The following is a 15,360-nucleotide window of genomic DNA, read 5'->3' on the forward strand; positions in this document are numbered from 1 at the left end:
AAGAAAATGCTCCATAAATGGGAGCTGTTATTGTTACATTTCTATATATTTTTCAAAGAACACACATACACACATATATATTTAATAAAAACAAAGATTTTTTTCTAAGAAAGAAGAAGGACAGCCCTGAAGGAGAAGAGTTTGTAAGTGGGCACATGGAGCATTAGGGGGTGTGGGCAGAAGCTCAGCCATGGAGTGGCAGCGGTGAAGGGGGGACTGGGAACCTTTTCTTATTTGGCCTCCAGCTGAGGAGCCATCGCGTTCTGCTCTGGGATACTGCTCCCTGCACCTTCAGCTCAGACACTAGACCAATTACCCCAATTAGTTCTATCCTGGTAACATCTTTAATTCTCAGAGTATCCTGGGGCACACTGGCCCCCAGAGGGTTTTTCACCATGATCTGGGTCCAGGGTGACCTCACCAGCTCAGCACAAGGCTGGAATCATTTCACCTCCTGTTCTGACATGCTGTGTCTGTGAGCACTGCTCTAAAGCCTTGACGATGCTTCTCTTTAGTCCCTGGTGCTGGCGATGCGTTTCACTTTTAATAAAACATTCACTGCCGTAACATCATCAAGGTAACTCTAGAAAAGGGACAGAGTCCTTAGGGGTTGTGGCCTGCCTCCTGCTTCCTGGGGTTGTTCCTTTTCCTTTAAGTGGATGCTGGCTCTGGCTCTGGCACTTCAAACCTGGCGCTCAGCATACTCCGTGGGTTTTGCCTTTTGTCACACTGAGCTTGCTTGCCTCCTGCAACCGCGGCTGGGACACACATTCTCCCATATTTGGGAGTAAGCCGGAGACTCAACCGAATGTGGGTTTCTGTTTAAAATTCCAAAGCCAGCAGGGCGTATATTATCCATTTCCTCAAATCCAACATGCTGTAAAGCATGAGTCAGAGTCGGATAAGCTTCTTCCCCAGGGAAGTTGTGTCAGTTGGTTAGTGGATGTAATTAAACAAGGATAATATTCACTCGCATTAGCTGCAGATTAATGCAGAGGAAAACAAAATCTCCATCTTGAGTTTAAAATATTCCTGCCAAGATAAGACAACTTCTCCCAAGTCTCCCCGATCACAGAAAGCTATCCAACCTTAATGTAATTTGAGGGGCACAGGAGACCAACACTCTCCTTCCACATAAATGAATCATGCAGATATTAGGAACTTGGAGGGGGGAGCATGTATATTCTGATTATTTATAATGTGTGTGAGAGGACTTACATGTTCGCAAGTGTCAATGAGGGTTATTTTATCTGATTTAGCCATCATCACTCAGGGCTGGGGGTTGAGGGGAGAACAGATTCTGGGAGAATGAAACAAGGGACAGATAAGATTTGATAAACACTGGGGAGGATAGTGGGCTCATTGGGCTTTGAATACCAGTGGGTCCTGTGGAAGGTCACTCCAGGAAGCAAAACAGGCCTGAGCTCCAGAAGGACTGAGGGCATGAGGGTACCAGGAGGGAAGTTAGGAAATGAGGGTGGGTATAGAGAGCATCAGAAACCCATGGTTTCTACTGCACACTTTAGCTTAGACAAGGCCTTTCCACAATCAGGGAAATCATACATTAGAAAGTCAGTTCTGGAAAGACCATTTAGTCCATCCTCTCCTCAGAGAAGAGCAAACTGCGGTCCACCCAGAGTTAAGTAAACAGCCCAGTTCACCCAGCAATTTAGTGGCAGAATTGAGGCTTGACTGAAGTCTTCTCTTATCGTCTATCTCACAAGCTGCTGCCAGGGAAATTTCCAGGAATGACAGGAGCTAAGACTCACGCTGATCCCACTGGCCCATCCTGCAAATATCTGCTTGGGCCTGCCTTTTCAAATATGACCCCTGCTCAGGGTGTGAGAAGAAGTGCTAACACATACCTGAGAAAGTATATTCTTCTGCCACTATTTATGCTATTGAAGCTGGGAAAGTATATCCCTTCCAGCTTCAGTAGCATAGATAATTTCAAATACACATTTTCTTAACTCCAATAAAAAGTGATTCAAAGCTCATTGCTAACTAGAACAGCTTCTGGAGTTAAAGAAAAAAGGGTTTGTGAATGTTCCTTGAACTCTCAGATGAAGCACCCCCTTTCCCCCACCTTCCACTTGAGCCAAGTATTTGAAATATACTTATTTTTTTTTTTTTGGCATTTCTGTCTTTTTGTGTTTTCAAGTGCCCCTTCAGATGTAGGCCAAAGCATTTTGTTTTTCTAAAATGTGAGATTGTATTCTTTCTGCCCAAATAGGATGGAAAAGACTTTTCCAAATAAGGAAGTTTTGCTGGCGCGCGTGTGGCCCAGGCAGCAGCAGTTGCTGGAAACCTAACTTAGTCAAACACAGTAGCTCCCGTCAGCTGGGAAGTCTTTACAGACTCATTAGCACTTCTGCACAGCTGAGCCACTGGGGGTCGCGGGGTGCTGCCAGCAAGTGGTGTGGCAACCAGGGACATACAAAAAATTTGTAGAGAAGGCAAAGTTTGGTTTTGGCACACCCCTACTCTCTACATTCCCTCCCTGCCAGCTCCCCCCCCACCCCCCCCACCCCCAACTCCACGGTCTGCTCTCTCTCCAGAGTAGAATGAGGATGCTCTTATTTTTTGGACTCAGATTTGATTTAAAATCCCAGCTCTCCACATACCTGTAGGAACTTCAGTAAGTTACTTAACTTTTTGAGCCTTTTTCCTTTCTTTTAAAGTTAAAATAATAGTGTCTATCTCATGGAGTTGTTATGCGGAGTAGATGATCTAATAAATGGAATGTTTATAGTATTCAGTCCCCTTTTTAGGCTGTAAAATTACTCCTTTTCCATCTCTTTTTTAGGACCTCCTCTATTATCAGAACACCTTAGTTTGAGCCAACTGTACTTAACCAGAAAGAAAGTGTGATTGTTAAAGTAATTTGGGCTAAGGTGTGAATGACTATAATAAAAATTGATTAGCTCATATGAATTTTGGACTTCTGCAACCAGGGAGGTGGTAAGTGAGAAGAATTTCCTTATGATAAGGGGGACATACTTTCTTCTGCAACTGCCCCTTAATTTATACCACTATGCCTTGCTCCACCTGCCCCTAAAGCCCACTCAGCCTCTTAGGGTAAGAAGAGGAAAGTGTTCTATAACAGTCTATAGAATTCTGGAAACTTGATAAATAATATAATTTCTTTCTCTCTAGACAGAAGAATGCTAATCACCTTATTTTAAAAGCTGTTGGTCAAATATATGGTGATGCAAGGAGAACTGACTCTGGGTGGAGAACACACAATGAGATTTATAGATGATGTAATACAGAATTGTACACCTGAAATCTATGTAACTTTACTAACAATTGTCACCCCAATAAACTTTAATGAAAAAAGACAAAACTATTGGAAACACCAAACTCTTCTGATGGCTAAGTTCAGATCATAATATAATGAGAATCTTGACAGAAATTTCTTACCTTTACAACAACGGCCTGTTTCCAAGACCATACCCAAATAGAACAACAATTAACCCTATACCAAGCAGATCATAAGATAAGCCTGATGTAAAAATGTTGCAGTCATTTTGGAAAAGAGTCTGGCAGTTTCTAAAAAGGTTAAATATAGAGTTGCCATGTGACCCAGCAATCCCACTCTTAGGTATATACCCAAGAGAAAAGCAAACATATGTTCACACAAAAACTTGCACATGAATGTTCATAGCAGTGTTATTCACAATAACCAACAGGTGGAAATAACACAAATGTCTACCAACTGATGAATGGATAAACAAAATGGGGTACAATGGGACATTATTCAGCCATAAGAGGGAATGAAGTACTGATACAGACTATAACACGGATAAACCTTGAAAACATGCTAAATGAAAGAAGTCTGACACAAAAGGCCACATATTACATGATGCCATTTATATGAAATTTCTAGAATATGTAAATTAGTAGCCACAGAAACTAGATCAGTGGTTGCCTAGGGCTGGGGAGAAAAAGGGAGTATTGTTAATGGGTATGGAGTTTCTATTTGGGGTGATAAAAATGTTCTAAAATTGATTGTGGTGATGATGGTTGCACAGCTCTGTGAATATACTAAAACCATTGAACTGTATACTTTAAACGGATAAATTGCAGAGTATATGAATTATAGCTCAATAAAGCTGTTACATGAAGACACATAAAGATAGCCTTGAGCACAGTACTTGTTACCTTATAGGTACTTACAAGGTCTCCTGAGGTCTGGAAAATGGCCCTGGTATACTGTTTAGAGATACTAGTGAGTGGCTACTTGTTGAATCCAAGCATGGGTGAGAGAAGCCAGAGTGAGGACCTCACAAACTCCTCATTCGGTACCCCTGTTTTGACCAGAAACATGAATAAAACAGTAGAAAACAAGCCAAAGTATGGCTTCTAGAGTAAATTTTAATAATTACTTTTAGTATTGCTGTTATTTTCTCTTAAAAATCTAATTTCTCTTTAAGCCCTATAAATAGAACAAGCCTTATTGGAGGGATATCATTATTTAAGATTGGAGTCACTAGAGAAATAATATATAATTACTAATTTTATAGGCAACGAATTTAAATGGAATGCTCAAATCAGCTATAGGGAGATGAGACAGAACCTTTGGCAAGATGCGAGGTTATTAAAAGAGTTTCTTTGTACTAAAACAAAATGCCTTAAGGGTCAAAAAGAAATTTAGTTAGAAAAGCTTTGCTTCAAAGACCCAAATGATCAATGGAATAATGAAAGCAACCCTGTATAGACTAGGAAATTTAATGTTGTTAGTATTTGTTTCAGGATCAATTTTGGTATAAATGGTGCCACAGCTTCATGAATATTTTTGCCCAGGAAATTCTCCCTCCTTGGTTTATAAAATGGAAAAGTACAATTGAGATCTCCATTTCCTCAGCTAATCTAAAACACAGACACCAAGAAAGTAGAGTCAAATCTCTATTTTCCAGCTTAAACCATGATTTTAAATGTAAGAATGCATTTAAGGTAGTAAATATGCAAAATTAAGGTTGACTTCACACATTTTAAAATTGTTTTTAAATTTTCAAAAGCAATGTATGTTCATTACAAAAAATGTAAAAATATAGCAACATATAAATTATTGATAATAATTACTAACAATTAATACATATTTACAATGTGCCCTGCACTAGGGTTAGAGGTATTTGATTTAATCCTCACAACAATCTTATGAAGTAGTTATTATATTTTCCTTCCTTTTGCAGACAAAGAAACTGAAGCTCAGAGAGGTTAAGTAACTTGCCTAAGGTCACATATGTTGTAAGTGGTAGAATCAAGATTTTTAAACCATGCAGTTACACTTCAGTATCTAAGGGCTTAAGTTCCTCTATGTTTTGAATAAAGTTCCCATCAAATTCTCTAATACCCTTCCCCCAAATGGACTATTGTTTGCAGTTCACTCTATATTAGAGAGATGAAGTTTAATAACTGAAAAAAAACCCATTCATTTTCTCATAAAAATATCAATGGATCCAGGTATGTTAATAAAATATATTAAATCAAATATATAAATATAATTAATTATACGTAATTAACTAATTGTATAAATTAATTAAATCTATAAAATCAATACATTATAAAATATATTAAAATATTAATGGACCCAGATATCAACTCAAGAAATAAAAACACATGACCACACAAAAACATGAACATGATTGTTTATAGCAGCATTACTCTTTATAGCCCAAAAATGGAAACAGTCGAAATGCCCATGAACAGCTGACTGATAAACAAAAGGTGGTATAACCACACAATGGAATATTATTCAGCAACAAAAAGGAATGAAGTACCGATACATGCTACATGCTACAACATGGATAAACCTTGAAAACTTGCTGATTGAGAGAAGCCAGTCACAAAGGACCACATACTGTATGATTCCATTCATATGAATTGTCCAGAATAGGTAAATCAATAGAGACAGAAAGTAGATCACTGGAGCCTAAGACTGGGAGTGGAGGTGGTAGACTGGGGAATGACTGAAAACAGGTAGCAGGTTTCTTTTGGGGGTGATGAAAATATTCTAAAATTGACTGTGAAAAAATTGATTGTGGGGGCTGGCCCGGTGGCTCAGGCTGTTAGAGCTCCATGCTCCTAACTCCGAAGGCTGCCGGTTCGATTCCCACTTGGGCCAGTGGGCTCTCAACCACAAGGTTGCCAGTTCAAGTCTTCGAGCCCTGCAAGGGATGGTGGGCTCTGCCCCTGCAACTAAGATTGAACACAGCACCTTGAGCTGAGCTGCTGCTGAGCTCCCAGATGGCTCAGTTGGTTGGAGCGTGTCCTCTCAACCACAAGGTTGCCGGTTCGACTCCCGCAAGGGATGGTGGGCTGCGTCCCCTGCAACTTAGCAGCGGCGACTGGATCTGGAGCTGAGCTGCACCCTCTACAACTAAGATTGAAAGGACAACAACTTGACTTGGAAAAAAGTCCTGGAAGTACACACTGTTCCCCAATAAAGTCCTGTTCCCCTTCCCCAATTAAAAAAAAAAATTGATTGTGGTAATGGTTACACAACTCTGTAAGCATATGGAAAAAACATTGAACTGTATACTTGTATAATTTTCATAGTATTTAAATCGAATCTCAGTAAAGCTGGTGAAACTTCAGTTCATCATAGTGGAAGAACATTATGATCTAAATTCATTTGGTTATTTCAACCTATCCTTGAAATCTACAGAGTTAATAAAAATATAATCAAGGTAGTTAGTTTATTGCTCACATATGACAAGGTTATAATGAGAAGAGAAAGTAAATTTTTAAAAACCACTAGAAACAACCACAAAGTTATTTACTGGTCAGACAGAAGGAAGAAGAGATTATATATAGCACCTCTCAGCTTCAATCTAGTTTGCTTTGGTTCATATTTGGCTTTTCTAAGACTTATTTAATATGATTTTAAAATACAACAAATTTCTGGCAAGGAGACTGGTAAATTAGCTGTGGTGGTATGGTAGCTAAGCTGCAAATGTGGCCCTTAATACACTTCCAGTTATTCATGCTTTTGTGTAGTCCTCTCCCACATAGACTCTGGATTGGTCTTGTGACTAATTTTTTTTAATGACTAATAATTTAAATTAAATTTAAAATGTCATACAAAATTTTGAAGCTAGACAATGGGTACGTGAAAACTCATATACTTTTTTTGTGTTTGAACATCTCCCTACTTTTTTGTTTTGTTTCCTTTCAACCTATAGACTACAGTGAAAGTGACATTGGACAGATTCCAGACCTAAGTCTTAAGAATACTGTGGTTGGGCCGGCCCAGTGGCTCAGGCGGTTGGAGCTCTGGGTTCCTAACTCCGAAGGCTGCCCGTTCAATTCCCACATGTGCCAGTGGGCTCTCAACCACAAGGTTGGTGGTTTAACTCTTCGAGTCCCGCAAGGGATGGTGGGCTGCGCCCCCTGCAACTAGCAAGGGCAATTGGACCTGGAGCTGAGCTGCGCCCTCCACAACTAAGACTGAAAGGACAACAACTTGAAGCTGAACGGCACCCTCCACAACTAAGATTGAAAGGACAACAATTTGACTTGGAAAAAAGTCCTGAAAGTACACACTGTTCCCCAATAAAGTCCTGTTCCCCTTCCCCAATAAAAAAAAAAAAATCTTAAAAAAAAAAAAAGAATACTGTGGTTATGTTTTGGGGGAATCAAAAGTTATATACGGATTTTTGACTGTGTGGGGGGTTGACACCCTTAACCCCTGAGTTATTCACGGGTCAGCTGTACTGGGCAACTTTCGCTTTTGCACTTTTGAAAAGAGTCCGAACTGCCATGTAAGAAGTCTGGTTGTCCTGCTGAAGAGGTCACGTGGAGAAGTGACTTAGAGAGGTCATGTAGAAAGGAGAGACCCTGACACTGCATGGAGAAAGAAGGCCAGCCATTCCAGTAGCTCATCTGAGCCCAGCTTTCCTGCTATCCTCACCAAGGCATGTGAGTGTGCCATCTTGGATGTTCCAACCTCGTGCAGTCCCCATTTGATGTCACATGGAACAGAACTGCCCAGCTGAGGCCAATCAATCCACAGAGTCATGACAGATAATACAATGAAGCCACTCCATTTTGAAATGGTTTATTATGCAGCCATAAATAACTGAAATGAGTATTTTTGTTTTGTTTTCCCTAAATCTTCTAATCCCACAGGTGTTTGGGCACTTTGCTGTTCTTAGAGCTCTTTGGGAAATAAACTGCCACAGTTTTTCATTTTTAAAAAATATTTTTAATTAAATATAGCTAATATACAATATTATATTTACAGTTTTTCATTTTAAAAACTTTTTATTTGGAAATAATTTCACATTTACAAAAAAAGTTGCAAAACAGTACACAGAGCTTCCATATACTGTTCACCTTGATCCTACACTTATTATTATTTCTGAATCATTAGAGAATAAATTGTAGACATAATGCCCCATTACCCTTTAATATTTCAGTTTATATTTCTTGAGTGCAATGACATAATACAACAATCAAAACTAGGAAATTAACATTGATCCAATAATATCATCTAATTTACAGACCTAATTCAGAGCTCACTTGTCTCAATAATGTCCCTTACAGGTCCAGGATTCAATCCAGGATTATGTGTTATGTTTAGTTGTCACGTTTCTCGAGTCTTCTTCAACCTGGAACAGTCTCTCAGTTATCTTTCATGACCTTGATAGTTTTGAAAAGCCCAAGCCAGTTGCTTTGAGAACATTCCTCAATTATGAGGTTTTGTCAGATGTATCTTTATAATTTATACATTTTGGCAGGTAAATCACAGTAGTGATTCTCCAGGCATCATATGAGGAGGCATATGATGTCATTTTGTTTCATTAACTTTTATCACTTACTGTGTTTCCCCGAAAATAAGACTGGGTCTTATATGAATTTTTGCTCCAAAAGACGCATCAGGGCTTATGTTCAGGGGATATCATCCTGAAAAATCAGGCTAGGGCTTATTTTCCGGTTAGGTCTTATTTTCGGGGAAACACAGTAGTTAAGAAGGGGTCTGCCAGGTTCTCCATCATAAAATAATTAATAATTATTTTGTGGCAAGAATCTTTGAGATCATGTGACTATCTTGTCTCTCATCAAATTGTCACCAGTTTTAGCATATGTTAATGTATTTAACCCGAATACATTATTACTTTGATGATTACCAAATGGGGTTTTCTAGTCCTATTATTCCTTCTAGATTTATTAAGTAAGAGAGTTTTCTTTTCTCCCAAAGAAAGAAAGAAAGAAAGAAAGAAAGAAAGAAAGAAAGAAAGAAAGAAAGAAAGAAAGAAAGAAAGAATCAGTATGGACTCGGGATTTCTCTATTCCTCACAGGGTTACAATCTGTTATTATCATTTTTTATTTTTATACTCAAATTGTCCCAGACTTGGCCAGTGGTTCCTTCAAGCTGGTGACTGTGTCTTATAGACATTTCCTCATCATTCTTTGAGAACTTTTTTACTCTCTGCTGTCATAAAATGTTACAAACACATCTTGCATTTTCCCTGCTCTTGCTCTGGAGTCAGCCATTTCTTCCAGGAGCCCTTGTTCTTTTTAGTGGATAATGGTATCTAGAAATATACCATTATATATACTTATTGCTATAGGAATACGTTGCTTCTATACCCTCTCAGTGAACAGAACTAGAAAACACACACACACACACACACACACACACACACACACGACTATACTGGGGGTGCCAAAAAAAGTATACAATTGGGCACTTTTAATCGATGTTGCTCAAGCAGTAGTTCAGCATAATCACAAGTGTCTGGATTCTGATGGGAACCACTCTGCACCTGTTGTAATTGCAGAAGTCAAACGTGACTTGGATTCATCTTTTGTTATCAGTATATATTGAGTATTATAATTTTAATGCAGTTTTCCTTTCTTAAAATGTGTATACATTTTTTTGGCACCCTCTGTATATGTCTGTTGGTCTATCTATCTAATCAGATCATCATGCTGATATTTCCAATTTCTGTGTAACACTCAGGGTATATTCTATATTTCTCAGTTTCCATGCTTTTAGCTCCTTTCTCTGCAGTCAGAAATCTGTATTTATTTATTTGCGTAACCCTGGACATACCTATCTCCACCCCCTATTGTGTACCAGTGGAAAGCTCAGCCTCAATGAACGGGAAGAGGAAGAGAAAATCTAGCTTTTGTTTTTTCAGTGCATCAGAGTGTTAAGCAATATATAGCAAACATTTACGTATATTTAACTATTTTGACCAAGCAAGCAGACCATTCACTTTCTTAAGTAACAAAAAGGACAGGCAAATTTGCTTAAAGACTCATATGTTATTATTTACACTATCATTAATAAAGATTTTAGCAAACTAAATTGTCAGCGGCATCTCTGAAAGCAGTGGAAAGACTTGAGAAGCTGGGTTTAATTTCTGTCTCTAAGACTGAGTGAAGCAACCTTGGGTACATTTCCTAATTTCTCTGAAATGCAGCTTCTTCTGTAAAATGGAGATGAATGAAAACATTATTATTATTATTATTATTATTATTATTATTATTACTATTTTAGGACTAAATGAGACAATGTATGTGCAATGGGTTGTCTTGATAGAAATTGGATTTTGAGATTTTTAAAGTGGAATAAAAACTGCTATTTAGACGTTACAAGCAGTTTCTTCCTGCTACGAAGTGAAGATTTTGATACACATTGAGAAATCAACAGCTCTCTGTTCTGGAAAAGCCACTACTTTGTTTTTAAATTACGCAAATATCTACAAAGTATCCACCCATTGTCATTAGCAGGAAAATTGAATACAGTAAATGAACTCAAATATAGTGGTTTTTGATCAAGAAATTATGTGTTTGATTATGTAAATTGGGTGTAACTTTTACAGACCTTAAAGGGAAAACTGTTCTTTATGAATTTAGGCTGCCCTATGCCTATAAATTATCACCTATTTTTCGGAGAGTTGTGAACATTTTTTCCAGTTGTTTTTTTATGAGGGAGCATGAACTTCACTTAATGTTGGAATACAGACTATACACCATGACAGCTCTGGGCTATTGCGGCTCTTCACACAGTACTTTTTAAGATGGAATAACCCAGATTGTATTCATACTGGATGTGTTAGTCCAGGTCCTCTGAAAAGAATCAAAATAGTATTAAATGTACAAGAAATTTATTAGGGGAATTTCCTGTGAGAGAACGTGGAGAGGGAACCAAGGAAGCTGGGAGAGTCATTTTTCATAGTGTGAATGGAAAAGTAAAGAAGGTCAGGAGAGAAGGAGGAGAATGAAGCTGGTGCCCGGGTGAACAAGAGGCCCCAGGAGAAGATACAGAGACAGAAGATATCTCCCACTGTACTTGACCACTCCCTAATCCCTTTTGTTCTGTCTCTTAAGAGGCTGGGCTGCTCGTCCTACCCTTGAATTCTGTGAGTTTTCTTCTACCTAGGCAACACAAGGCTTTTTTGTTTAAGTTCATTTGATTCCTGATTAAGACTGCCACATGTGGGAGAGAGAAACTAAGTGGATAGCAACACCCCCTTCCCTGACACCAGACTGGGGGTAACCATGGAGAGAATCAGTGGTGAACAGAGGTGTCCCCTGCAGTGGTGATCTCAGCAGGAGACAGACTACAAAGTGAGGAGGCCAGAGCAGCAGACTCTTACAGACCAATTCCTGACCCCTCAATAGACACCCCTCTCCCACTGGGTCACACTGAAGAGATGACTTGTGGCAATCAGAGGAATGAGGATTGAGTGTTTGTTTCAGTAGTAATAGATACATGGTTGAAATTTGTAGTCCTAGCCTGGTGAAGCCCACACATTTGGGTTGCCTAGTAGGTAAAACGATTACTTCACAACAGGCCTACAGTTAATACTAATTATTTCTTATCTACTTTCCAAGATTCTCTGTCATGCTATGCTCCAAGGTCACTTTATGAATTCATTCTAATTTCTGGAGCAATCACTTTTGAGCACATAAAGAGTAATAATGCAAGTCCCCTTTGCTTAGGAGAATAAATTGCATTTTAGGAATTTTGCTGCTGTGTGGCTCACATTCTTTCATTGACTTGCATTAAAAACTACCAGATCAGGGGACTCCAAAATGTGCTAATTCTAAGTATCTTTAGGAAATGTAGCACAATAAAAATAAAACCTCTCTGTAAAAAGCAAAATTTGCATAGGTCACGCACTGGAGAGAAAACAAGCGCTCTCTTAGAAAATATAGTAATATAGTCACCCGTGATACCCCAAAGTACAATACAGTGCTGTTCTTAGAGTGTGCCCCCAAATGTGTACTAAATATGTACCTGATGCTGGAGGGAGTGTGTTGGGGGTGGTGAAAAAGGGAAAGAATACCTCTCTTCTTTAGGTGTTTTTAATACTTCGATCTTCTTCCTCAGTTGGTGCAAATCATTTAGTATAGTCTTTCTTCCCTTTTCTCAGGCTAAAGATGTAGACAAGATTGGGGAATAACAATGTGCATTAATCAGAGCTCTCTGACTGCAAATGGGAGAATCCTAACTTATTTGTTCCTATATTTTGGTGGTTCCATGGCAGACTCTGGCTTTAAGCATAACTGGATTCAGGGACTCAAACAACAGGTCAAGTCTTTTCTTCTTTCCCTAGCTTTGTGCCCTGATTCTTTCAGTGGTTTGGCCTCATTTTTTCCTACTCCAGATAGGCCTCTGGGGAAATTGGCTCCAACAACTCCAATTTCACATCTTTCAAGTTTAGTAACTCCAAAAGAGAATTGCTCTCTCTCGATACTCATGTATCAATTTCAGGGAAGGATTTTGATTGGTTCTACCAGTGTCATGTGTCCACTCTTGAATAGCTGACTGTAATTAAAGAGATGGGATGGGATACTGTGATTGGTCAATCCTGGGTCATATTCGTTTCACTTTGGTAATGGTGAGGGGAAGTGGTTAGAAAGAAGAGATACTTATAATTAAGAGTCCTACCAGGTCATACTAAGTTGGAGAATTCTCTAAAGCAAGTGGGTATGTATCTTAACAGAAGGATAGAAGAAACATATTGAGTGTTAAATGTCAGCTCTCAGAGGGTAAGAAGCAGAGCTCAATCTAGACTTTTTTTACCTTTGGTTTTCTCTGTATCTCAATATCTTGGGCTAATGAGTACAATTTGCTTAAGCTGATGAGATTTTTTTTTTCATTAGTCTCAAAGCACATGATAACATCCTCTTCATTTTTTTTTTTCTTTCTACAGCATTTGAACTTACTGCTCTCTTTCCAGACCTCTTTGCTCAATAATATCTATATATTGTTATCTTTGGACTGGAAACATCAATGGCATCTAAAGTTAAGATCCAAAGTCTGAAAGAAATGAATTTAGTTTAATTTTAAAGCCCTAATCAAGTTTCTTTAACTTTTCTAAGTAGCAGATGGCTTTACCCAAAGTCTACATAGGAAAGAAGAGAGAACAAAGGCAATGATTTAGGATTCTTATTGACTTTATCCTCCTTGACTTGGAGAACAGAAAAGAGATAGAAAGGAGGAAGGAAAAAGGTCGACAATTCGTTTGCTCTCCATTTGGCTCACTTGATGAAGGAAAGGAGTGTTCCATGGGTGGGCCAAGAGTTCTGAACACCTTTGGACTGATAGGCAGATAATGGATAACACTCAGGTAGAAGTGTCTGGTGAAGCTGCTCCATTTTGAGGTGACTTGTTTGGATCTGTTATGCACTCACTAAAGAGTAGCCACGAAGAACAGAATCAATCTTGTACTTTTATAAGTCCCAGATTCACATAGAGTTGTGGGGGACAGGGGTCCTATCCCTCCAAATTGGTTATGGGACCCTATCTTTATGATTTGGGCCCCTGCCTTAATAAATGGTCCCTACATAATATGACAGATAATTACCCTTTGAGTTTCATCTCAACTCCAAACATATGGTTAATACCTTTAGTCAATATTCTGTGGCAACACTATTAGTTGGTTAACCCAACCACTATTCTTAACCACCCTTTCTTTTTTCTCCCTCGCATTGAAGAGGCTGGAAAGAAAGATACTCACTGTACAGCCTCCCAGTTCAGCTAAAAGACTTAAGAAGTCTTCTGAGAAGTTTCTAGGAAAGTTTTTCCTTTACTGATACATGAATAGAAACCCTTTAAGAAAAGGCCTCCTTGAGGCAACAAGCTTTTGAATGAAAAGTCCAAATATCAAGTATGGCAGAGTGAAGATTGAAAAGAGTTGGAATTCTTGAAGACTGATCAGCTGAATTAAAGTCACCCAGTATTAATTTCCAACCCTTTTGTTATGTGAGGATAATAAATTCCTATTTGTTTATACTTCCCCACATATTTACAGCACAGTTACCCTTTGGTATCTATGGGATTTTGGTTCCAGGCCCCTATGGATACCAAAATCCTCAGGTGTTTAAGTCCCTTATATAAAATGGCACAGTATTTGCATATAAGCTACACAATCCTCCAGATTTAAATCATCTCTAGATAACTTATAATACATAATACAATGTAAATGCCATATAAATAGTTGTTTAAGAAACAATGACAAGAAAACAAAATCTGTACATGTTCAGTACAGATGCAACCATCATAACCCTAATTACATAGTACATAGTACATGTCAGCAACAATGTAACATTTTTTCCAAATATTTTCAATCCATGATTGGTTGAATCAGCAGATGTGGAAATTGTGAATATGGAGGGCCAAGTGTACTCTTCATACCTTTGTATAGTCATCATTTTCCTTCTGTCTGAAAGACTTCCTTTAACATTCCGTGTATGCACATCTACTAAGTGAAAAAGGTTTTCAGCTTTCTATGTCTGAAAAAGTCTTCATTTTGCCTTCATTTATGAAAAGTATTTTCACTGGGCATAGAACTCCAAGTTGACAGTTTTTTTCTTTCTTTCAGTAAAGATATCACTCTACTAACTTCTGACTTTCATTGTTTCCAATGAGAAGTCTGATATTATTCTTATATTTGTTCCTCTATATATAAAGTTTCATTTTTCTTTGGCTGCTTTTAAGATTTCTCTAGCTTACTGTTTTAAGCAATTTGATTATTACGTACTTTGGTGTAGTTTTCATTATATTACTTGTACTTGGAGTTCGTTGAGTTCTTTGATCCGTAGTTTTATAGTTTTTATCAAATTTAGAAAAATTTTGGCTTTCATTTTTGTGCTCCTTTCCCCCTCTCATTCTCTATTTCCTTCAGGAACTCAAAATACACATATATCAGGTGACTGAAGTTCTTTATTTTGTTTTCAGCCTTATTTCTCTTTATGTTTCATTTTGGATAGTTTCAGCTGCTGTGTCATTAGGTTCACTTCAAGTTTCTCTTCAGTGTCTAATCTGCTGTTAATTCCATCCAATGGTTTTTTTTTTTTTATCTCAGACATTATATATTTTTTATTTCTAGATA

This window comes from Rhinolophus sinicus, chromosome 15 (genome assembly GCF_057876585.1).
Source record: "Rhinolophus sinicus isolate RSI-liver-muscle chromosome 15, RSI-T2T, whole genome shotgun sequence".
NCBI lineage: Eukaryota > Metazoa > Chordata > Mammalia > Chiroptera > Rhinolophidae > Rhinolophus > Rhinolophus sinicus.